The sequence below is a fragment of the Gossypium arboreum genome, chromosome 7 (assembly GCF_025698485.1).
Source record: "Gossypium arboreum isolate Shixiya-1 chromosome 7, ASM2569848v2, whole genome shotgun sequence".
Taxonomy (NCBI): domain Eukaryota; kingdom Viridiplantae; phylum Streptophyta; class Magnoliopsida; order Malvales; family Malvaceae; genus Gossypium; species Gossypium arboreum.
Window position 1 is genome coordinate 19,572,573 of NC_069076.1, and position 24,444 is coordinate 19,597,016.

Genomic DNA, 24,444 nt, shown 5'->3' on the forward strand with positions numbered 1-24,444 from the left:
AGGCATGTGACCGGTTATATGGTACAAGTCAATATACCCCCTATAGGCACACGGCCTAGTACACGGAAGTGTGTCTTGGCTGTGTTGCATAAGTCAGTATACCTTATAGGATTAGCACAACCTAGCACATAGCCTGGCACACAGGCGTGTGTGGCTACTTCGAAGGGCCCATGGGCTAGACACACGGGCATATGGTTAGCCGTGTGACCCAAGCCAGTATGAACCTCCTATTTTCACATGGTTGGTGACATGGGCGTGTCTGATATTAGCTAAGATAAAAGATAAATTGATGTTTATTTCATGATTTTGTGAAGCTCTGAAATGTATCAATAAATTGCAAGTTATTAGAGTTCAACATGAATTGACTTCTAATTTAAAGCTTCAGATTGGAACCGATGATTATTTGTTGTTTCGAGACAGAGTTCGTGTACCAAGAAATCCAAAGATTATACAACAATTGTTAAATCTAGCTCACAGTGGTAATTATCTGTTCATTCAGGGAATATTAAGATTTATAATAATCTGAGTCAATTTTACTAGTGAATGAGTATGAAACGTGATATTTTTGACTTATATCCTAATTTCTAATTTATCAACAAGTTAAAATTGATTATCAAGTACGTTCGAGACTGTTACAGTCTGTGTTATTATCTAAGTGGAGATGAAACAGAATTTCGTTGGATGTTGTAAAAGGAAGATGTTATCTGAACTATTGTTGAATGTTGAAGAAGTCTGTACATTTTATCTCAGTACGTATAATTTCTCTATTGATAGACTAGATAAGTTATACATTTCTAAAATTTTCAATTTTTACAAAGTACTAGTCTTCATTATTTCCAATAGAGATCTGAGATTCACGTCGCAATTCTGGAAGAAATTGCAAGAAGCTTTGCATACGAAGTTGAATTTCAATACAGCTTTTCATCCTCGGACTGACGGTCAGACTGAGAGAGTTATTTAGATTCTCGAAAACATGTTGAGATGTTGTATTTTAGTGTTTGAGCGCAGTTGGGAAAAATACTTGCCATTGATTGAGTTCGCGTATAATAAAAAGTTTTGAACGAGTATAAAGATGGCACCGTATAAAGATTTATATGGCCGTAAATGTTGAACTCCACTATACCAGACTGAATTGAGTGGGAAAAAAAATCATGGGGTTTAATTGATTAGAGAACCTAAAAAAAAAAAGTGAGAACAATTCGCGACAGTTTTAAAGCCGCTTCAGATCGACAGAAATCATACGCGGATTTGAAACGTAAAGAAATTAAATTTCAAGTTAGGGACTGAGGTTTTTAGAGGTGTCACCGTGGAAAAAGGATATTCCATTCGGCCGTAAAGGAAAGCTGAGTCCATGATTTTTCGGACAGTATGAGATCATTGAAAGAATAGGGCCTGTAGCGTATCGATTAGCTTTACCGTCAGAACTTGAAAAGATTCATAATGTCTGATCGTGATTTTTGGGTGACAGGTTTTAAATATTTATAAAGAATCGTTCTTGAAACTAACTATTATCACGATGTAGGCAAGTGTTTTAGCAAGACCAGATTGTCGAACCCAAAGGAACTAAAAGTACTAGTAATGACTGTCTTTTTATTATCTAGCCTAAGAATAAGAGGGTTTATTTTAACTAACTAATTAACTAAGCTAAGAATTCACAAAAAATAGAATTGGGGGACTACTTTTGGAAAACGATTGAATTAAGACAATACCTAGGAAAGAATCCACTTAGTCTTCACTTGTTATTCTGACTCCGAATCGAATGATTTATTCATTTAACTTGTTCCGTAGAGATCCCTAAGTTATGTTATTATCCCTATTCAAGACTAATAACGTCTAATCCCTAGATTGAATAATGGAGATTTTTCTCTAATTAACACCTTAGGGTTGCATTAACTCGATCTATGGATCTCCTTATTAGGTTTCACCCTAATCCGGAAAAATCTTGTCACCCTATCTCTAGGCGCACAATCAAATCCGCTTAATTATGACAAATGTACTCTTAGACAGGGTCTATTCCTCTTCTGTGTAAAAGCTTAACTTGAATCAATATCCTGGAATATCAAAACAAGAATTAAGAACACATAGTTAAGAGCAAGCCAAATATTTATCATACAATTAAGAAAATAATAACAAGATTCATCTTAGGTTTCATTCCCCTTAGGTATTTAGGGGATTTAGTTCATAACTAAAAAGGAAAACATCTCAGAAGAATAATGAATACAAAACATAAAGAAAACCCAAAACTCCTGGAGTGAAATTGAGGGGAGATCTTCAGTCTTGATGGTGAATCCGACTTCTGAGATGGATCAATCGGCTTCCCTTGAGCAGTTCCCTGCCTCCTTCTCTCTGTGTGACCCTTTCTTCCTCTTCTAGGGTGTATTTATAAGCTTTTGAATGCCTAAGAACCCTCGAAATTAGCCTTTTCTGAATTGGACTCAACTTGGGCTCGGCAGGGATACGTCGTATGACACGCCCGTGTGCAATTACTTCAGGCCGTGCTCGAACCTGTTAGAATTGCACAGGCTTGTGTTCTACCCGTGTGAGTCGTGCTTCAATTCTGCCAAATTGACACAGCCGTGTGGTCTACTCGTGTGAGGAAGTCCAAGCCGTGTTGATTTCATACTTTGGCCCATTTTCTCCTTTTTTGGCCCGTTTCTTGTTCCTTTCGCTCTCCTATGCTCTCTTAAGTATAAAACATGAAATTAAGGCATTAGGAGCATTGAATTCACCAATTCTAAGGAAAAACCACCCATAAAATGTGTTAAGCATGGGGTAAAAATATGTATAAATTACGGTTTATCAAATACCCCCACCCTTAAGCATTTGCTTGTCCTCAAACAAAATTCTCAACTCATAATCAAAATAAATTCTTCTTAACTTATAATCTCTATCGAAAATATCTCAAACTAATTCATGAGTAGTCGTACATTGAGAATTCAACTAAAAGAACATTAGAGCTTCAAACATTCCAAGTTGAGTATTTAATCATGCAAAACTTAGGCATCTCCCCTTATATAAGTGGTTCCTCGTTTCGAAACCTCACGGAGTTTAATATCCTCACTAAAGATTCACTCAAATCACTCAAAGTGTTTAAGGACAATGAAAGTAGCACTCATCAGTCAATATGAAAAGTTATTACCATAGGCTTGCATGAAAATCACATCTCCACCACTATAAATTGAGATGATACATCAATCAAAAAGTCTTAAGAGGGTTGTAACGTGGCTTTGGTTAGGGGGTGTGGTCACAAGCTGAAAGAAACTGTTAGAATTGAGATTGAATTGAAAAATCACTTAACCAGAAAAAGATTTAATCATCACTTGCGTACAACAGGGCTTTTTCTCAAAATATGGAATTTAAATACTTAAACTCAAAAACAAAAGATTACTACTAATCTGTATACACAGTTTTTTTTTTTGAAGAACAAGTTAAATAACATAAACTAACTATTAAGAACAATACATAGCTCAGCAACTATTTCAATTCAAATCTCGACAAAAATAGGGATCGACAAAAATAGGGATCAAATTAATTTAAGGGATTTCAACAATAATGGGTTAAGGGTTGCTATTAAGGGTAATACAAGAAATGTCTTGTTAGGCTCAATGGGGTTCACTAAGGGTTAATCGTGGAGGCAGGCTTTTCATGGCATGAGTGGGTTAATCCTAAGTGCCTTAATCATTTTGACATATCAAATCAAATGGTGTGGTCTTGACATGCATAATCAAGCAAGTTCTAGAATAACAGTTCAATACTGATGCACTCAAAGCAATAATAAAAGTGAGCATGAAAGAATTAATAGATGCTCAAAAGGCTAAAAAATCTCTCAAAAATTATGGCTTTTTGATGTTTAAAACTTGTGAATTCCAACTCAAAGTAATACCTAAACTTTGGGAAAAACAACCTAAAATTTTTAATTCTTAATGGTCAACTTATCATGCTTGATTCCCTAATGTCTTAAAGTTTAAACAATCAATGCATAAATGCCTATGTTTTAATTCAGGATATATCAATCAAAATCATAAATCAATCAAAATTTATCCTAAATATGATATGAGAGCTTTTCAAGAGAACAAGGCAGTCATTCAGGGATTTTCCTAATAGTGAAATGAATACCCCCCCACACTTAGGATGTACATTGCCTCAATGTAAAAAGATAGATATAAGAATATAAAAATAAGATAGGGAGAGAAGTGAAACTTCCTGAGTGATGAACGAGTTTCCTTGAACTAGAGTTTCAGAGAATAATCGATATGAGGGTGGAGGAAGATACTCTGGTGGTGGTAGAGGTTCATTAGTCCATAAGTCCTGCGCCAAAAGAATATTATATCTAGTGGTAGCTATGGTCGTGGGCGAGCAGGACATGGCAGTCGTGGAGAACCGTTCCCAGTGGAGTTTCGAGTCCCTGAGTAATAATGAGCTTTGGAACTTTTTATAACTGTGATAGCATTAGGAACTCTTTTAGAAAGTATATAAGGAAGAATGATTACTTGGTAGGAAATAGCCAGAATTCAAAATTGTTAAATAAAAATTATAAATCCGAATAAAAATAAGATGAAAGAAAAATAAAAATTAGTCTTAAAATAAAATAAAATTAAAAACATAAAATAGTAAATAAAAGTTTTTAAACATATTCATCGCTAGATAGTTCGCGAGGTGGGACTGGAGATGAGATGTGGAGGTATTGACAAATCTACTGTAGAATACATCAATGTTGTCAAACTGTTGAAAATAATGTTGCTCGAATTGAGTGAGGTGCTCAGAAATGTTAGCATATGAAGCCGCCGCATGAACTGGATGAGAAGGTGGTCGTGGCTGAGACGGTGGGTCCTCGTGCTATGGGGGGACATCATCAGTAATGTCCTCGAGGGCTTCCTCCTCGGTAGATTGGGTGAGACGATATTGAGGAGGGTAGGTTCCTCGATGCTTGTCGATCATCCTCATGCTTAGCATGCTCAAGATGCCTTGTGGAGACATCTGGCCAATGAGAGTCAATGATGATTCCTGGGCCACGGTGTTGAGAAGCCCGAAGTGTCGAGCTCCGTACATAGGGGCCAATGGAGATACCCCCATCCTATGCCGCTCCGTCTGGTGTTGAATGGCGAGGGCAATGAAATAGGCAAGGTCGATGACGTGCTCGTGCAACATACACCATAAAAAGTAGGCGTCGTGAGTGTTGATGATGCCGGTGCTCTCTCACCTTCCTGTTAATGTGTGAGCCAAAATGGCGTGTAGGTACCTTAGAGATGAGGGAGAGCTGATGCCTTGGAGCGGCTAGGAGTATAGGTGGCTGAACCTGGTATTAGTGCATCCTAGCACCGTGAAGGAGAACGATGGATATGGCGGTTGAGAGTATCTAAGTCATTCTCCTACTTGAACTCCTCCGTATATAGGCCCAATGCAGTTTCGAATTCTGGGACACTGAGCTGGTAGACTAATCTGCCTAGGTGAAATTGCACCGTGCTGGGATCATTGTAGTTCGTCATTACGGTCTGAAGATGAAACGTTGAGCATAGTTCCATCGTGAGCTCGAGATACGTTGGCTCGATGATCCCAAAAAAAATCTCCCAAGGATCGGTGGTTAGGAGGGCTCGAATTGCATCAACCAACTAAACTTGTTCTACTGCAGCCCAGTCGATGCAGCGACCCGTAATTAAAGGTCGAGCCCGGAGTATTTGGAAAAGTTCTTCTTGGGGCTTGATGGGGAATTGTAGGAAAGGGTGGCGAATTTCCATGGCAGGACCCGAGGAAGATTACGCTTCCTTTCTTTTCTTTGAAACAGGGACAGCGGTCTTCTTTTCTCGTGAAGACAATATTGTATACCTGCAATATAAAGAATAATAATAGTACGTAAAAGAATTTGAAAAGGGAAAAAAAAGCCATGAATTTTAACTAACAATTTCAGCCAAAACTACTAATACTAACCAAACACAACCAAAATAATCAATTTGATAGCCTAATTTCGTGACATTGGCATGGTAATAGCATGAGAATAAGCATAGTAATGTCATGGGTATGACAATAGAATGCGGTTTTCCTAATAACTCGATCTAACATGAAATGTATGGTAAATAACCTAAGAATGCAAATTAAATGATGGAATAATGAGCAAAATGAAAAATAGTATGAGAAAAATGAAGATTATTTTGATAATAAGCATTAGAAATAAGTAAAATAGAAGTGAAAGGAGTAAACAAACGCTAAGGGAGAGAACTTGAGCGTCAAAAATGGAGTGGGAAGCAAAGCATGGGCGTGGCAGGGAGGGCGTGTGGACTTGCAGCGGCTAGGATTAGGGTTTTTTGGGTGAAGAAGTCAATGAATAGTGCAGCCAATTTATAGATTTTGGGGCACACGACCAGGTAACACGCTCGTGTTCCCCAATTTCAGCCCGTGTGATTCACGAATTTTGAATTTGGGTGTGTTTGACAATTGTCCCACGCCCGTATTCCTTGGGCGTGTTCGTGCGCACGACCGTGTTGGGAATTGTTCACTTCCCCCATGCCCGTGTATGTAGTCCCATGCCCATGGTAATTTAACATGTTCAACCATGATTGTAACACCTCTCACCCGTATCCAACATCGGGACAAGATTCGAGGCGTTAATGGACTTAAACATTCACAACAACACATAACATATTACCAACCATGCATGGCAAACAAGCATATGCACATCACTAATATCAAACATAACATAAATAGCTAGATTTATAAGTCAGAATCATTAGCTCACTAAAGACCAATATATTTGGCCAAATTATAATAACACATGTTATAAAACTAGGCCCCTATACATGCCACTCACTTGATAATTCTAGCATATGTGTTTATACTGTCAAGGTGTTGGCTTGATAGTGTGATGCTGCCTCCGACGATCTCCAACCCTGAGCTAACCTGACAACAATAAAAGAAATGGAAAGGAGGGGGTAAGCTTTATGCTTAGTAAGCTCGCATGAAATAATAATAAGCAATTTACTAACATGCTTTCTATAGTAAAACTAACCCAATTGTACATTTACACATGTTCTGGTTAAGCTACTTTCTTGAGTCACTGTCACTAAATCATTTATTTCTAGTGTTAAAAAACTTCGAATTAAGATATGTGACTTTTCCCAGAAACTAGACCCATATATCTTTCCACCATAAAATTATCAGAATTTTTGGTCCATCCAATAAGTACATTTTATTATTCAAATTCTCCCCTATTTTTCTGTTTGACAGCTTTGACCTTTCTTCACTAAAATTTATTTATCTCATAGTACAAGACTTAGATGATGTTCCTGTTTGTTTCTATTAAAAGAGGACTCATCAAAGATTATAAGAATATAAATTATAACCCATAATTAGTTTTTTTAAATTTTTTAAAAATTTTTCCAAGTCAGAATAGGGGATCTCGAATTCATTCTGACATTGTCTCACAAAAATTAGAATATCACATAATATACAACTCTTTTTCTCCCCCTGTTTCTTTTATATGAAAATAGACTCATTAAGATTTAATTCCATAATTTATTTTAAATTTAATTCAAGTTACACAATTTTTGGTTAATTTTCAAATTCAAGAAACTGCTGGTGTCCAACGCTGTTTTACTACTAAAATTCACTCTTACATAATTTCACTTAATCTATTTTGTAATATCGAAGTTCACTCAATTATCGAGGATATTGCTCAAAATTTTCTTAAACATGTACCTGCACTTATTCATTATATAATCATGTTCACATGTATTTTTACTTAATCTATTTTCCCGTTGAACTCTTCAGAATAATAACTGATACTCAGTTGCCTGCACATATTTTCACACTTGTAGCCAAAGCTATCTGGTATGCATAGTAGCCTGCACTTAGTAATACACATGCGACCAATTATTCGGTACACGTAGTAGGCTGCACTTAGTACTACACACGTGACCTAACCATCTGATACACGTAGTAGCCTGCACTGAGTACCACACACGTGATCGAAGTTATCGAGTACGCATAGTAGCCTGCACTTAGTACTACACATGCGACCAATTATCCGGTACAAGTAATAACCTGCACTTAGTACTACACACGTGACCTCACAATAGATCATTCGTATCGTTTCTATTCTGAAGGCTCAACTGGGAAATTCCTCACTTTCCAACATGTTACAATTTATTAATAGTCCTTTTTCAATTTGCAACTTACAACAAATAATCATTCTATAGGTAGCCACATTTCATATGATAACAAAATATAATAAAATAAAAATAATCGATAAATTATTTACGTACAAACCTACCTCGGATCCAGAAATGGCAATTTACCATTCTAGTCCATAACCTTGTATTTTCCCGATTTAAGCCCAAATCTTGATTTCCTTGATCTATAATATCATATTTAGCCTACTAATTAGTCACACTATTCATATGGGTCTAAAAATAATATTTTTACAAATTTACATTTTGACCCCTAAACTTTTGCATATTTGCACTTTTGCCCCAAGGTTCAAAAATTAAACTTCTTCCTATTTTCTTATGTTTTATGACATGCTGATCATTTTTCCCTTCTATGGCAACATCAAATTCTCACTCTAACATGTACTTATGAACATTAGGCATTTTTTCCAATTATATCGTTTTACTCGTTTTCACGTAAAGTCGCTTAGCAAAAGTTGTTTAACACAATTTCAAGCTTCATATTCTACCATTAAACATCAAAATACATACATATCATTCATGGGTAAATTTTTAAACATAAACCCTAGCTCAAAATAATGGTAGAAATGAGCTGATCATGTTACCGGGATTTCAAAAATACATAGAACATTAAAAAGGGAGCTCGGAATCACTTACTATTAAGCTTGGAAGCTTGGCCAAACCCTAACCATGGATGCTCTTGGTACATTTTGCTGTAGCAAGAAGAAAGGGACACATTTGGAGTTTAAAATTTGTCTTTTAATTCATTTTACCCCTAAATGACCAAAATGCCCTTTTTACTATTCTTTCAAAATTTACCCAATTAAGGCCATTTTTGTCCAACAAGTTATACAATGGTTTAATTATTATTTAAAGACTTCCCATTTAAAATTTCATAACAATTTGATACCTCTAACATGTAGAACTCAACTTTTTTCACTTTTTACAATTTAGTCCTTTTTACTAAATTGAGTGTTCAAACGTCAAAATTTTCAAACGAAATTTTCACAAAATCATTTTGTGAAATCGTAAACCATAAAAATATAATAAAAATAAAATTTTTCTCATCGTATTTGTGGTCCCGAAACCACTGTTCCGACTAAGCCCAAAATCAGGATGTTACAACGGTTGCTTGGCACGGGTGTGTCGCATGCCCGTGTTGTTTTGGCAGGTTTTCCCATGACCATGTCGTACGGCCATGGCAATTTATCGTAGCCCATGCTGGAAAAAATCTTTGCGTTGTTTCCACACGGCCTAAGGCACGCCCGTGGGATAGGTCGTGTCTGTGTTGGAAACCTGTATCCAAAAGCTCTGTTAGTAAGTTAGGTGTTAAACACTAAAATTTAAAGAAGTTAATACAGTTAGTGCTTGAGTTGCCTCCTAAGAAGCGCTTATTTATAGTCTAAGCTCGACTTACCTCTCCATTGAATGGTCATGGTGGTTCGAGGAGTTTATACTCCTCATTCCTGCTATCATTCTCATCAAAATAAGGTTTTAGACGAGTGTTGTTTACCTTAAAAGTGTCGAACTTGGGATGACTTACCTCGACTGTACCGAATGGGAAAATGCTAAGTATCGTAAGAGGGATTTCTTCATTCGGTTTGGAAGTGACAATGTGAGGATCTGCGGCATCTAATAATATTTTATCTCCAACCTTAAGTTGATTTGGGAAGGTATTAAGCTCGTCTTGGCGTAGTTTTGGTTTGTCGTGTGTCCTCGGTTTATGTGTCTACCATTCATCTAGCTCCTCGATTTGTAGCCTTCGATCTTCATGAATAGGTCCTCTGCTACTGCTTGAGAATGGCTCTTGTACTTCCTTCAGACCCATTTCCTGCAAAGTAGGTTGCACCATATTGTCAGTTTTAGTAGAATGGTTTAGACGATCACCTTCAATTTCCGATGTGTTTCCAAAATTGCGAGCTTGAAGGGTGATTGTTTCGTCTCCCACATGGAGTGTGAACTCACTTGTGCCAACATCAATAATCATTTCAGAAGTTGCTAAAAAGGGTCGTCCAAAAATCAAAGGAGTGTTGTTATCCTCCCCTATTTCTAGAACAATGAAGTCAATGGGAAATATAAATTTATCGATTTTAACTAGCATATCTTCAATAATACCCCTAGGAAATCTTATAGTTTTATCTACTAATTGAATGCTCATCCTAGTCTGTTTGGGTTTCCCAAGACCTAATTGTTTGAATATTTTGCAGGGCATGACGTTAATACTAGCCTCTAAATCAGCTAATGCATTATTAATATCTAAACTACCAATTAAGCAAGGAATCGTAAAACTCCCTGGATCTTTTAGTTTGTTGGGTAGTTTATTCTGTAGAATAACTGAGCAAACTGTGTTTATCTTCACATGCGACACCTCGTCCAACTTTCGCTTATTTGCTAAAAGCTCCTTTAAAAATTTCATTGCGTTTGGCATCTGTGATAGAGCTTCAATAAATGGTAAGTTAATATGTAATTTTTTTAAGAGTTTAAGGAATTTACCAAATTGTTCATCTGAGCGGTCTTTCCTTGTCGCGTTGGGGCATGGCACACGAGGTTTATATTCGACATTCACTGATTTGTTTTTATTATGACCTACCTTACCTTGACCTCTGCTCACCACAGTTTCTTGCCTCGGTTCTGGCTCAGGCTCAACGAATCCTTCTTCATCTTGAGCATTAATCGCGTTGAGCTATTCCCTTAGGTTGGGTTCAGTATTACTTAGCAAGCTACCTTGTGGTCGTTCAGAGATTAGTTTGGAGAGCCAGCCTATCTGAGTTTCGAGCCCTTGGATTGACGCTTGTTGATTTTTAAGTGCTTTCTCGCTGTTCTAGAAATGGGTTTTTGTCACCGAGATAAATTTAGATAGCATCTCTTCAAGGTTTGATTTCTTTTCCTGTTGATAGGGTGGTTGTTGAAAACCCGGAAGATGTTGTGGTCTTTGATTTCCTTGATCGCCCCACGAGAAATTGGGATGGTTCTTCCAACCTGCATTATAAGTGTTACTATATAGGTTATTTTGGGATTTAGAGTTATTGTTACCCATATATTGGACTTGTTCCTCCTCGATGTTAGGGTTGAAGGGTTGATACTCTGTGCATGCTCCTCCTCCATTCGTCTCGCACCTCATTACTGGATGTACCGGAGTAGAACGAAGTAAACCATGAATCTTTTTATTTAGAAGTTCTACCTGGTTTGACAGCATAGTAACCAAATCGATGTTATAAACACCTGTTGTTTCAGTTGGCTTAGTCCTCATGACTTGCCACTGATAGTTATTCAGTGACATCTCTTCAATAAATTCGTAAGCCTCTTCAGGTGTTTTGTTGTTGATGGTTCCCCCGACTGCTGCATCAATCATTTGCCTTGTCGAGGGGTTCACACCATTGTAGAATGTTTGAACTTGCAACCATAGAGGTAATCTATGGTGAGGACACCTTTGCAATAGGTCCTTGTATCTCTCCCATGCATTGTAAAGAGTTTCTAAGTCCATCTACACAAATGAAGAGATATCATTATGTAATTTGGCTGTTTTAGCCGGCAGAAAATATTTTAATAAAAAATTTCGGTCATTTGTTCCCAAGTAGTAATTGTTCCTCGTGGTAACATGTTCAACCGCTGTTTAGCTTTGCTCCTCAATGAAAAAGGGAATAACCGAAGACGAATGGCATTGTCAGAAACACCATTAATTTTAAATGTATCGCAGAATTCAAGGAAATTTGCCAAGTGAGTGTTTGGATCGTCATCCTGCAAACCATCAAACTGAACAAGTTGCTATATCATTTGAATAGTGTTAGGTTTTAGTTCAAAATTATTTGTAGCAATAGCAGGCCTAACTATACTTGACTCAATTCCTGTTAAAGTAGGTTTAGCATAATCATACATAGTACGAGGAGCAGGATTTTGATTTGCTAGTTCAACGGGTATCACAAGAGGTAGCTGATTGTCTTAGTTGTCAGCCATGTCCTCGGTCGGGGTTTGAATATCATCCTCTTGCTCGTTCTCTGTGTAGTTTAAGCTTCACCTTATTTCTCTTTGGTTTTTACGAACTGTGCGATCGATTTCTTTGTCAAAAAGAAGTGGTCCTGACGGGTTTCTTCTAGCCATAAACTATAAAACCCTGCCAAGAGAAAGAAAAAGTAAATTAATAAATAAAAATAAAAATAAAATAAAATTAACTTGCAAGAAAAATTGAGCGTTCCTAATATCTTAGTTCACCGGTAACGACGCCAAAAACTTGATCGTGATTTTTGTGTGACAGGTTTTAAATATTTATAAAGAATCATTCTTGAAACTAACTATTATCACGATGTAGGAAAGTGTACCTATCGAATAGTAGTATAGTTTTAGCAGGACCGGATTGTCGAACCCAAAGGAACTAAAAGTGTGACAACCCGAATTAGGGCCTAATCGAAATAGTGGTTTTGTGACCACAAATCCGAGATAGAAATATTTGTTTTATAATTATTTTGGGGTTTCTGATATGATTTCATGATCTCGTGAAAATTTCGTGATGAAATTCTATGCATTGAGCGCTTAAGTTGAGATTAGGGACTAAACCGAATAAATTGTAAAACTCGTGTTTTAGAAGTTTTTAGTATGAAATTACTTTGGGATATTAACTAGGAGGTCTTAGATAGCAATTTTATCCATTCCTAAGTTATGGACAAAAGTTGGACATGGAGGGAATTTTTGGAAAGTTTAGTAGTAAGGGCATTTTGGTCATTTGTATATTAAATGAAATAAAATGGGAAAAATAACACAAAATTGGTCATCATCTTCACTAGTTGCTGCCGAAATTTTCTCTCCTCCATAGCTAGGGTTTCTTCAACTTTCAAGCTTCATAGTAAGTGAGTTCAAGCCCCGTTTTTAATGTTCTTCACATTTTTGAAATTCTCGTAGCTCGATTTACCTATTTCTACCATTATTTCGAGTTAGGGTTTATGTTTAAAAATTTACCCATGAATGATAGGCATGTATTGTGTTGTTTGATGGTAGAATATGAATGTTTGAAGTTAGGAGAACGATCTTTTCTAAGCGATTTTTAACGAAAACGAGCAAAAGCAAGATAATCGATAAAAATACCTATTGTTCATAACTATGTGTTAGAGTGAGAATTTGATGTTGCCATAGAAGAGAAAAATGATCAGTAGGTCATTAAACATAAGAATAAGGGCTGAAATTAAATTTCCGAGCCTTGGGGAAAAATCGTAATTTTGTAAAAGTTAGGGGGCAAAAATGTAATTTTTGTATAATGTGATTTTTGGATTAAAATAAATAGTTCGAGTGTTAAATGAGCTAAATATGTTGTTATAGATCAAGAAAGGCGTGGAATCGACCTCGAACGGGGGAAGGAGAAAGTTTTTGACTAAATTGCAAAATTCTCATATTTTGCACCGAGGTAAGTTTGTATATAAATAATACATTAATTTCATTTACATTCTTATATTTCAGCCTATTATATATATATATATACTAGTTGATGTTGAAGTATAAATCGACTATTGGAAGAATAGAAATAAGTAATAGAGAGAGAGATCCCGGTTGAACATTCGGAAAGATCGAATAAAATAGAGGGAGCGTAGCTAGGTCACATGTATGGTGCTGAGTGGACATCATGTGTACAAGAAAGCTACGAGATACTATGTAGTAGCTAGGTCACATGTGTGATAAGGGATGTATCCCATGTAGACAAGAGAGCTACGTGAGAGATAAATGTAGCTAGGTCGCATGCGTAATTCCAAGTGAAGGACACCATGTAGACAAGAGAGCTACGAGACAAATCGGCTAGGTCGCATGAGTGGTACTAAGTGTTCACCATGTGTACAAGAGAGCCGAATTAAATGAAATATGATGGTGGGGCTGTGTGCTGAAACCATCAAGTATCGAGGATTAATGCGAATTGTTCAACGGGATGGCTTTATGGTGACATTGTAGTCATGGGCCTATACTTGTGATGTATGAAATGTGGTGAAAATGATTTGTGATATATATATATATATATATATAAGTTAAAATGAGGTTAGTACAAAAAATGTGTGAAAGAGTGAAATTAGCATTAAAACTGTTTTGGACAGTAGCAGTGACGTGAATTTTAAAAATCACCAAAAATATAAGGAATTTAATTAGAGGTTGAATGAGATGTGAAATTAAATATTAATGAGTCTATTTTCATATAAAAGAAACAGAGCAAGCAAAGGAATTCTATATTTTGAGATATTTACAATTGTGTGTGACTTGCTCAGGATGACTATGTGATCCCCTGTTCCAACTTTCAAAAATCATTAACAATTGTACAAAACAAATTAAGAAATATAGTTTATATTCATAAATTCCTTATTGAGTCTAGTTTTAAATGAAACAGGTTTCATGGTTATTTGAATTGTGTACTGAGAGAAATTCAATTCGTAGTGAACAGAGATCAGATCACTTGAGCTGTGTAAAAGGGAAATTTTAACTAATAAACTGTACTAATTAGCTGAACCAAAAATTCTAGAAAAACAATTAGTAATAATTTTTATGAGTCTGGATTCAGGGAAATTTTACAGATTTGAATTTCGAGTTTCGTAACTCGAGTTATGATTTATTTAGTGATCATGACGTAGGAGGGACAGCTTGATCAAATCGGAGTAAATAGTAAAATTAAAATATGATATAATTGAGTTATGTTGTAAACATATTAGATTCCTTATTTGTTATTTATATACTTACTTACTAAGCTATAAGCTTACTTTCTTTTCTCTCCTTTGTCTTATAGTGTCATCCAGCTAGCACAGGAGTTAGAGATCGTTGAAGATCTGCCCACACTATCAATACTCTTGGTATTCGAACTCAACATTTTGAAATATGGCATGTATAGCAGACTTAGTTATTTTGTTACGTGTCATAATTGTCTAGGTTTAAAATACTAATTATAGTATCAAACTAATCATTTTGTACAAAGCCTTTGAAATTGGTTTGTATTGTTAATGGCATATGTTATAATGATTCATGATCAAATTGCACGCCATATTTTTATTGGGTTTTATTTAATAGTATATACTATAATTTGTTAATACCTCGTACCCTATTCCGGCGACGGATACGGGTAAGGGGTGTTACAAAAAGTACTTGTAATGACTGTCTTTTTATTATCTAGCCTAAGAACAAGGGGGTTTGTTTTAACTAACTAATTAACTAAACTAAGAATTTAAAAAAAATAGAATTGGGGGATTACTTTTGGAAAACGATTGAATTCAGACAATACATAAGGAAGAATTCACCTAGACTTCACTAGTTATTCTGACTCCGAATCGGACGATTTATACATTTAACTTGTTCCGTAGAGATCCCTAAGTTATGTTATTATCCCTATTCAAGACTAATAACATCTAATTAACACCCCTAAGGTTGCATTAACTCGATCTATGGATCCCCTTATTAGGTTTTACCCTAATCCGGCAAAATCTTGTCACCCTATCACTAGGCGCGCAATGAAATCCGCTTAATTATGACAATTGTACTCTTAGACAGGGTCTATTCCTCCTCTGAATAAATGCTTAACTTGAATCAATATCTTGGAATGTCAAAACAAGAATTAAGAACACATAATTAAGAAAAAGCCAAATATTTATCATACAATTCAGAAAATAATAACAAGATTCGTCTTAGGTTTCATTCCCCTTAGGTATTTAAGGGATTTAGTTCATAACTAAAAAGGAAAACATCTCAGAAGAATAATGAATACAAAACATAAAGAAAACCCAAAACTCCTGGAGGGAAATTGAGGGGAGATCTTCAGTCTTGATGTTGAATCCAGCATCTGAGATGGATCAATCGGCTTCCCTTGAGTAGTTCCCTACCTCCTTCTCTCTGTTTGTCCCTTTCTTCCTCCTCTAGGGTGTATTTATAAGCTTTCGAATGCCTAAGAACCCTCAAAATTAGCCTTTTCTGAATTGGACTCAACTTGGGCTCGGCAAGGATACGCCTGTGTGGCACGCCCGTGTGCGATTACTTCAGGCCGTGCTTCAACCTGTTAGAATGGCACTGGCGTGTGTTCTACCCGTGTGAGTCGTGCTTTGATTCTGCCAAATTGACACGACTGTGTGGTCTGCCCGTGTAAGGATGTCCAGGCCGTGTTGATTTCGTACTTTGGCCCATTTTCTCTGTTTTTGGCCCGTTTCTCATTCCTTTTGCTCTCTAATGCTCTCCTAAGTATAAAATATGAAATTAAGGCATTAGGAGAATCGAATTCACCAATTCTAAGGAAAAATCATCCATAAAATATGTTAAGCATGGGGTAATAAATTACGGTTTATCAATGTCTTTTACGTTTCTATGCTATGTCAATATAGATCCGATCCGTCACATGTGATTTCTCCTGTAGATGTTGAGATACAGACTGATTTGACGTATAGTGAAGAACCGATTAGGATTTTAGCTTCTAAAATCAAAGAATTAAGAAATAGATGCATAGCCTTAGTGTAGGTTCTTTGGCATAAACACGTGTTAGAGGCAGCTACGTGGGAACCCGAGGAAGCTATACGAAAAAAGTACCCTAACCTATTCACTGGTAAGATTTTCAAGGACGAAAATCCTTAAGGGTGAGAGTTGTAATAGCCCATTTTTAGTTAAAATAGAACATTGGTTTCGGAACCACAAATACGAAGTCAAAATAATTATTTAATTAAAGTTTACAACATGATAGAATTATGGTGTGAAAGTTTCATAAAGAAATTTTACTGTTTGAATGGTTAATTTGATAAAAAGGACTAAATTGCGTAAAATGCAAAAGTGTTAATCTATTTGTTAATGGTGTCAAATAGCTTTGGATTTTAAATGATGGCCTTAAATGGTAATTAAACCATTTGAAACATTAGTGGACATATATGGACACATTTTAGGTGTTTTAAATGATTTATATTAAAGGTTAATTTAGTAATTTGGTTAATTAAATAAGTAAAATAACAAAACCACAAAGTGGTCATCTTTTTCTAAGCATTCATCCACCGAAAATTAAGTGGAAGAATAAGCCATGGGAATGAGCTAGGGTTCGGCCATTTCAAGCTTTAATTGATGAGTAAATTTTACTCGATTTTTAATGTTTTTTTCGTTTTTAAGATCATTACTTCTACTCTAGAAAGACCGTACCCTACATTTTGATATTGTTAAAGATTTATCATGTTGTCATTGTTGAATGCTTGAGTAATTTGATGGTTGATGATGGATTTTGAATAATTGTTGATAGTTAAACTAGTTTTGTAAAGTGATTTTTGACAAAAATGCCAAAAAAGGGTTAATTTGTGAAAATGTAAAATTTTGTAGGTAAAAGTGTGAATAAATTGAAAATATGGGCAACTAGTAACATGTATGATATTTGGTCAGCATGAATTTGTAGTGAATTGAATGAATTGTGATTTTATGTGATAATGACTAAATTGCAAAAAAGTGAACTAGCAGGGGCAAAAATGTAATTTTGCCAAAATGTGTAAATTGTGTTAAATTGAATGAAATGATGATTAGATAAGTAAATTTTGATATTATATAGATTGAGATAAATGAGATTTGGGTCTAGAATGGGGGAAAACAAAGTATTGGATTAGTCGACTTAATTGGCCGTTACAGCAAACGATGTATGTTCGTATAATTAGAATCGAACTTTTATATATTTGTAAATTTTTTAAATGAATTTATGGAAATTAGTAAATGATCTACTTGAAATTCAAATGCTTTATTGATATAGTCTGATGGTTATTGAGCCCCATTTGAACAGTAGAAATTCGTAGGATACGAGTGAGATGTCACTAGGGTTACCGTTTAGGTTGAGATCCTGCATGTGTTACCGATATATCAACTCGTAAGAGTTTATTATTCTCAGCTCGTAAGAGGTTACTATTCTCAGCCCATCAGAGCTTACTGTTTCCAGCTCGATAGAGCTTACTGTTTATCAACTCAGGAGGAACTTACTGATCAGAGCTTGAAAGGGTGAATACAATGATGAATTGATGGAATACTGAATAATCGTATCACCCGTGTATCTATAGATATTCTAATAGGTTCAACAGGCATAAATTCTATTATTGGTTATGAGAAAAAGCTATGTGTTACACGGATGAATTACTGTTATATGGATGAAATACTGATCATACGGATAAGTTATTGTTATCGAATGAATTACTATTTATATGATTGAGAGTGAAATGTTACAAATAATGTAAATGATATATGTGAATTTGATATGATACAATGTATTGAGTATTAAATTGAGATAATGGATGATTACATGCACTTATGTGACTAACTTGTTCATAATGCTTTTGTATAGGCATTTGGGAAGTGAATTTGATATACTTTATTTAATTGTTTGATTATGTATAAATGGTAAGTTAAATTATGAATTATACAGGCTTACTAAGCTATAAAGCTTACTTTGTTTCTTTTCCATGTTTTATAGAGGTTCGATAGCTCGATCATTTCGAATAAAGTTAGAGATACGCATAACACTATCCAGTTACCAATTGGTATCTTTGAACTTATGGATATATGTAAATATGGCATGTATAGGCTAGTTATAAAGATGATAATGATTTTTGTACATGTTGTGGTATAAGATAAAGCCATGTGATTTGGCTTAACGTGATATAATGTTTTGGTTGTGTATACGTATTCAAATATGGCATGTTTTGGCAACTAGTAGAGGGAATGAAAATATGCAAATATTGCCTTGATATGTAGTAAGCATATGAATGGAAAATGCATGGTATTAATTAGGTATTTGAATACTATGTTAAGCTGGTATAATATGTGTATAAAATGTTATGGATTGGTTGTCTATTGGGTTATAAAATGTTGCAAATTTTTCTTGTGCAGGTATGTGAAAACAGGGTGGCAAAATGGCTTTGCAAATAGCCTATTTTGTCCACACCGGTAGAGACACGGGTGTGTGTCTCGGCCGTGTGTGGCACACGGTCATGTTACACATCTGTATGTCCCCTGGTGTAGAGATTAATATGAAGTTAGTATGCTCTACACGGTCTCACACATAGGCGTGTGACCGACCGTGTGGTACAAGTCAGTAGACCCCCTAATTGGCACACGGCCTAGCACACGGACGTGTGTCTTGGCTGTGTTGGATAAGTCAGTATACCTTATAGGACTGGCACGATCTAGCACGTGGCCTGGCACACAGGCGTGTGTGGCCACTTTGAAGGGCACACGGACTAGACACACGGGCGTGTGGTTGGTCGTGTGACCCAAGTCAGTATGAACCTCCTATTTTCATATGGCTGGTGACATGGACATGTCTGATGGCCGTGTGAGACATACGTCCTGGCCACACGGGCGTGTGTCCTCTGTTTTGAGAAAATTTTTCAAAGTTTCGTGAAAGTTTTATATGTTATCGGTTTAGTCTCGAACATCTTCTAAAGCATGTTTAAGGCCTCGTAGGCTATTATAAGGGACAAATTGATTGAGATTGAATGATGATTGTATGAATTGGTTGAATGCATGAGAAAAGTATGGTTATATGTGTTATAAGTCCAGTAATCATAACCCTATTTTAGTGTTGAATACTGGTCTGGGATGTTACATTTTTTGGTATCAGAGCTATGGTTTAGTCGATTCTAGGACTAACATGGTGTATGTGAGTCTAGCTATACATACTATATAGAACCTATGATAGTTTGATATCTCCTGACTCTGACGAAAATTATTTTAATTAGATAGATATGCTATCCAGTCGAGCTAATTCCGATAGTGCAAGAAATAGTACTCAAATATTTGAGTGAAAATGTGACAGCCCTAAATTGACCCTAGTCGAAAAGTGGTTTCGGGACCACGAAACCGAGTCTTATAAATAATTAAAGGTTATATTCTGTGTTTATGATGTGCGTAAATGCTTGTGTGATAGTTCCATACTTTAATTTGGTCAGTGTATGTGAAATTTATTAGTAGGGACTTATGTGAGACAATTTAGAAATATGCTAGGCAAGTGTTCAAGTGGCCTATTAATATATGTGGGAAAGTGCTTGTCCTTGCATGTCAAATTAGCCAAATTAAAGCATAGTGGCTGGCCATGCTATGGGTGGAAACATGTCACAAACATGTTATGTTAGTAATGTATGTTAGGAAAAATAAATTAATGAGCATGGTAATTAAATAATGAAAGGGAGGAGTGATGAAAAAAAAATGGTCTCATCCATGCCCCCCCTTTTGCGGTGAATGGAAGAAAGAAAACAAAGAAAAAAAATGTGTGTTCATCCTTGAACATCTTTGGCTGAATAGAAGAAAGAAAGGAAGGGAATGAGCTTGGAGAAAAAATCGGCTATGAAGGCTCACTAGATTAAGGTATGTTTAATGTTGCTTTGAAAGTTCATACATCCCTTGGATGATTAGTCTAAATTCTAACTATCTCATGAATGGATTTGGGATTATTAGAGAGTTAATATTCGACTAAGAGGCTTCAAAAGTTTTAGTTGAAGCCTTGAGACTATTAGCATGTTAGCTATATGGATGTGTTATGAGGCTTGAGGTATCTTGAGCATCCGGCCATGGTAGGAAGTAGAAGGAAAATATGGTTGTTGTTAGATGAAGTAGAGTCTAACAAATGAGCACATATGTGCATTAGTTGCTAGATGGAGAAGAATCGGCTAGCAAGTTCTGTGCTAAGGCCGAATATAATTTTGTATATTAATGAGTAATGCATGTGTTGAATTGATGGAAAGGGAGAGGATGCTTTACTAGTGTATATATGTGTATTGGCCAAGTTTTGAACTTGAAACAAAATGGTGTTTAGTCCATACAAGTGACCATACTTGTAGAATGTATTAGGTGTTGCAATCGGCCTCAACATAGACATGTATGTTCGCCACATGAATGAGTACATAAGTTGATGTGTATGTTCGGCCAAAGGTAAGCATATTGATGGCTTTATCTTGACTTAGAAAATTCGCTAAGGGAATATTAGCTAATATGTTGAATTCGATTCGTGATTTCGTACATATGTGACTCTAATGTCTAATGTATATATGGACTAAGTACCTTGAGGTCCTCTTTTGATGTTCAAATGAATTGTGTTAAATTGCTTAATGTGATTAAAAATGCATGACCATTGTGTATTTGAGCTAAAGGGTGGCCATATGACCTATTAAACTCCTTGTCATATTCGCCATAAGCTAGCATAATGAGACTTTAATAAGTTAAATTTGTTTGAATTAGCTCAAGAGCTTAGAGGACCACAGTTGGATAAGGGAAGGAAAAGTTATCGAATAGCCGCCGAAATCGTTCGACCACATCCGAGGTAAGTTTTCGAGTAATGGAACTTAGATTATGATTTGACTAGATCATGTTTTAAGCAAATCAAAATCATGCTCTTTGTATGTGGCTATTGAGCCGAAATTTCAAGTGTGATAAGTGTCTTGTGTTTGAGCTTTGGTAATGAAAATGAAATACGGATGTGTCATGATTTATTGATAAATGTGCATGGTTATTCGAATGATGTCCGGGCTAAGTCCCGAAGGCTTTGTGCTAAGTGACTATATCCGGACTAAGATCCGAAGGCATTTGTGCGAGTTACTAATTCCGGGCTAAGCCCGAAGGCATTGGTGCGAGTCACTAAATCCGGGTTAAGTCCCGAAGGCATTTGTGCGAGTTGCTATAATCGGGCTATGTCCCGAAGGCATTTGAACGAGTAGCTATATTCGGTTAAATTCCGAAGGTACGTGATTCGGGAATAAGCGATCTTGCTGTAAAAATTTCAGTTAATACGCTTGTAAAATCCCAACAATGAGGTATGTTTCGTATGTGCATTGGAATAGTTGATTCCTTCGAATAATATTCGCCGATCGAGTAATGAGCTTCCGGTATTTGGCTAAGATGATCCCTTATGTATGGATATAGGGGTTGGAATGTGAAGTAGGAATGATTGAGAATATGTATATATGGAATTATCCGTTTAGTTACATGAATGCTATACTTCAGATGTGCTTAAATTCTTTGCTCAAAACTTACTAAGCATTTAATGCTTACTCCGTTCCTTTGATTCTCTGTTTTATAGATTTTGGTTCTTCAGCTATCGGACTCGGGATTTTGAAGTCGAAGTCACCCACACTATCAAAGCTCCTTTTGGTATACTTTTGGTTGAACTTTGAAATGGCATGTATAGGTCTACCCTTTTGTTGTTGGTCATGAACCCTTCGGTTTTGTGTAAATTTGGATAGCCATGCGAAAATGGCTAAAATATACTTTGATCATAGCATTATAATCGTTTTGTATGTTGTCCGTCGAGAGGTATGGAAATGTTGGTAACGGTTAGCCATGGGAATGGTTATTCATGATCACTTTTGGTATATGTTGACAAACTCTAGTTGATCCGTGGAGGATCATGGAATAGGTAAAGTTTACCTTAAAAAAATAGATGCTGGCAGTAGCAGTGATGTGGATGTGAAAAATCACTAAAAATAGTAGGAATGGAATTAAATAGTGAATAAATTATGTAATCGAACCTTGATGAATCTATTTTCATAGGAAAGTAACAAAACGTTCATATGAACAGTATATTATGAGATGTTAAAGTTTTCATGAGACAGGGCTAGAACGGTTTCTGGATCCCCTGATCTGACTTTGGAAATTCATTATAACTTAACCAGAGATAATTAGAAGTCATGCCTTATATGTATAGATTCCTTTTTGAGTCTAGTTTCATTAGAAACAAACGGAATCAGTATTGAAGCCCTGTACAGGGAGATATCCAAGTCGTATTGCATGAAGGTCAGTGTAGTCGCACCCTGTAACAGGGGAGACTTTAACTTATAAACTGTACTAATTGGCTCGACCAAAAATTCTAGGAAAAAAATTGTAGATGGATATATGAGTTTAGTTTCAAGAAACATTTACGAAACTGGTTTTCGAGTTTTGAAACTCAAGATATGATTTTTAAGGCGACAGTGATGCAAGAACCAAATTTTGTCTAGAAATTTTTAAATGGATCAAAAAAAATAAGTGAATTTAGTCTGTGAACCCCTCGTGTCCGACTCCGGCAACGGTCTCGGGTACAGGGTGTTACAATTTTATTAGTATCAGAGCTACGGTTTAGTCGATTCTAGGACTACCGTAATACGTTTGGGTCTAGCTATACATGCCATTATGTGATTATTTGATAGTGTGGTGATTTCTGACATTTGAATTTGTGTTTATTTATAGTAATGGATCCCGATCCCAACCGAGCGATAGTCGATGATGTGGAGAGTGTGGCGCTGCTCCCCAAGACAAGGGACAAATACCATGGACTCTCAACCTATTGCTAGCAATCTGAATGATGAGGCTAGGCAAGCCTTTTATAGCGTGATGAATGATTGGTTCAACCAATACATTCGAACTAATACTACTGCTCCACAACCTCCATTCCCAACAAACACAGCCTCAAGACCTACAATACCTCCGTGAATCGACCAAATAAGGTCAAATAAGCCCCTAGTTAATGTAATCCGAAAACACGGGCTATGAATTTAAAGCTACGGACAATGATGATGCCGAGCAAGCTGAATTTTGGTTGGACAACACCATCCGTACTCGATGAGCTATCTTGCACACCGATGAGTGCCTAAAGTGTACCATCTCCTCGCCACGTGATTACGCCTACTATTGGTGGAATACGTTGACTTCACAGTGCCTAGAGAGCAAGTAACTTGGGAGTTTTTCCAAACCGAGTTTCGTAAAAAGTATATCATCGAGATTTATGGATCAAAACGGAAGGAATTTCTTGAACTTAAACAAGGTTCCATGTCGGTTACCGACTATGAACGAAAATTTGTAAGGCTTAGCCAGACGCGACGAGAATGCATTTCCTCGAAGTCGTAATGTGTAAACGTTTCGAGGATGGATTGAATGATGATATAAAGCTGTATGTTGGCATATTGGAAATCCAAGAATTTGTGGTACTTGTCGAGCGAGCTTGCAAAGCCGAGGAGCTCAGTATGGAGAAAAGAAAAGCTGATGTGGGAGCAAAGAAGTTTCGTAAGAGGTCTTCGGAGAGGCCCTTTCAACAGTCATCTAAGAAATTTAGAGATGATTTGGGCCGATCTAGAGACACATTGGGTTTTTCTAGATGAGACCGTGATCGACCCCACGTGAGTGCACGAGTCACTTGATCGCCAAATGTTGGAAATGATCGTCGAGACGAGCGGAGTGTCGGTATTACGGTAAATGGCACTTGGGAGTCAGAGATTCCATGACCGCTCTCGTTACAAGTGCGGGTCACCGACCACTTTATCAAAGATTGCCCGAGGTTGTCTGAATAGAATGTAAATCAGAGTGGGAA

At 36.4% G+C, this 24,444-nt stretch overlaps 1 non-coding gene across 1 annotated transcript; it reads left to right on the forward strand.

Annotated features, from left to right (window-relative positions):
* The first annotated feature begins 11,569 nt into the window (after nucleotides 1-11,569).
* Nucleotides 11,570-11,675, forward strand: LOC128295721 (small nucleolar RNA R71). The gene has a single exon (XR_008286280.1). It is a non-coding gene; the product is annotated as a small nucleolar RNA R71 (small nucleolar RNA).
* Nucleotides 11,676-24,444: the final 12,769 nt, after the last annotated feature.